At 53.5% G+C, this 1996-nt stretch overlaps 1 pseudogene; it reads left to right on the top strand.

The window, feature by feature from the left end:
- Positions 1-463: 463 nt before the first annotated feature.
- Positions 464-1377, top strand: LOC136994114 (olfactory receptor 14C36-like; annotated as a pseudogene).
- Positions 1378-1996: the final 619 nt, after the last annotated feature.

Raw genomic sequence — 1996 nt, 5'->3', positions numbered from 1 at the left:
CAGACATCTCTGTTCAAGAGGTGCTCAAGGGTGGGGGAGAGGACTCCCTCACAAGGGTCTTCTCTTTCAGAGACAGCTGCCATGAGTGCTATATTCATCTCTCATTATGGAAAATAGAGAAAATTCCCACTGGGTCATTGTACCAAGACCCATCCGTTCAGCTCACGGTGTCCATCCGTGGGAATCCCACCAAATACCTGGGACTGTTTGACAACTCCATTTACACCCCCCAGCAGGGCAGGACTGACTCCTCTGGAAATAGTTAGCAGAGGCCCCTGCTCAGCAGAGCACACTCAGCGAGTGCAAAGCAGAGCTCCAGACAGGGAGCAGAACCTGAATGTAAAGGACAGAGAAGACATGGGGGTTTCTATGAGAAATGAGATGGGTTTGCCTTAGAGAAGCCTGCTCTAACTTGTCGGTGTTATTTCCTCCTTGGACAGGCCCCAAAGGCCAGAGGAAGTAAATGTCCAACAGCAGCTCCCTCAGTGAGTTCCTCCTCCTGGCATTTGCGGACACACGGCAGCTGCAGCTCTTGCACTTCTGGCTCTTCCTGGGCATCTACCTGGCTGCCCTCCTGGGCAATGGCCTCATCATCACAGCCGTAGCCTGCGACCACCGCCTCCACACCCCCATGTACTTTTTCCTCCTCAACCTCTCCCTCCTTGACCTTGGCACCATCTCCATCACTGCCCCAAATCCATGGCTAATTCCCTGAGCAACACCAGGGCCATTTCCTACTGGGGATGTGCTGCCCAGGTCTTTCTGCTTGCCTTTTTCTTTCCAACTGAGTATTCTGTTCTCACTGTAATGGCCTACGACCGCTATGTGGCCATCTGCAAACCCCTGCACTATGGGACCATCATGAGCAACAGAGCTTGCGTCCAAATGGCAGCAACAGCCTGGGCCAGTGGTTTTCTCTATGCTCTCCTGCACACTGCTAACACATTTTCCATACCACTGTGCCAAGGCAATGTTGTGGAGCAGTTCTTCTGTGAAATCCCCCAGATCCTCAAGCTCTCCTGCTCAGACACCTACCTCAGGGAACTTGTGGTGCTTGTGGTTAGTATTTGTTTATCTTTGGGATGTTTTGTTTTTATTGTGCTGTCCTATGTGCAGATCTTCACAGTTGTGCTGAGGATCCCCTCTGAGCAGGGCTGGCACAAAGCCTTCTCCATGTGCCTCCCTCACCTGGCCATGGTCTCTGTGTTTATCAGCACTATCATGTTTGCCTACCTGAAGCCCCCCTCCCTCTCCTCCCCAGTTCTGGATCTGGTGGTGGCTGTTCTGTACGCAGTGGTGCCTCCAACAGTGAACCCCCTCATCTACAGCATGAGGAACAAGGAGCTCAAGGATGCACTGAAGAAACTGGTTCAATGATTACTGTCTCTGCAGCAATAAGCTGCCCATCTCGTCTCACAAGCTATTTACAATTTATCACGGGCAACTCTTGTGCTTTGGGCATTCTATCTGTAATAATTATGTCATCTGAAATGAAAAAAAAAATCATTCTGCCAAATGACATATGTGAACACCTCCTGAGCCATTTGAAATGTCCTGTGTTTGCTTCCAGCATCGTCCACAGCCACAGAACCTGGGAGGGGGTGGTCAGGCGCAATGGTGCTGGTCCAGCTGGGTCTGCCCTGACCAGCACAGCCAGTGCAGAGTCACCCTGTGGCCCCATAGCCCGCTCACTCTGGAGAGCAGCACCGCCAGCCTGAGGCCCTTTGGGGAGCACAGGGGAGGGGTGCAGGAATGGCCAGCGAGGCCAGCAGGGACATACTCCCCTGGGGAAAGGCTATCTGGGAGCAGGGACATCCAGGGGGGAGTAGGGGTGCATGTGTGTGCAGGGGAGGAACACAAAGAGAAACCCTTTCCTGTGTGCACCAGCTCGGGGCAGGCATCTCTGTAGCTGGGGCAGCAGGATCTGCCTGAGCAGCTCTGGGACCAGGACTTTGGTGCTGTCCTGGACAGGGGCTGGGGCTGTGGTGCAAGTGCC

This window comes from Apteryx mantelli, chromosome 24, assembly GCF_036417845.1.
Source record: "Apteryx mantelli isolate bAptMan1 chromosome 24, bAptMan1.hap1, whole genome shotgun sequence".
NCBI classification, from domain to species: domain Eukaryota; kingdom Metazoa; phylum Chordata; class Aves; order Apterygiformes; family Apterygidae; genus Apteryx; species Apteryx mantelli.
Note: the sequence above shows the minus strand (reverse complement) of the source record. Positions and strands in the feature narration are given on the sequence as shown.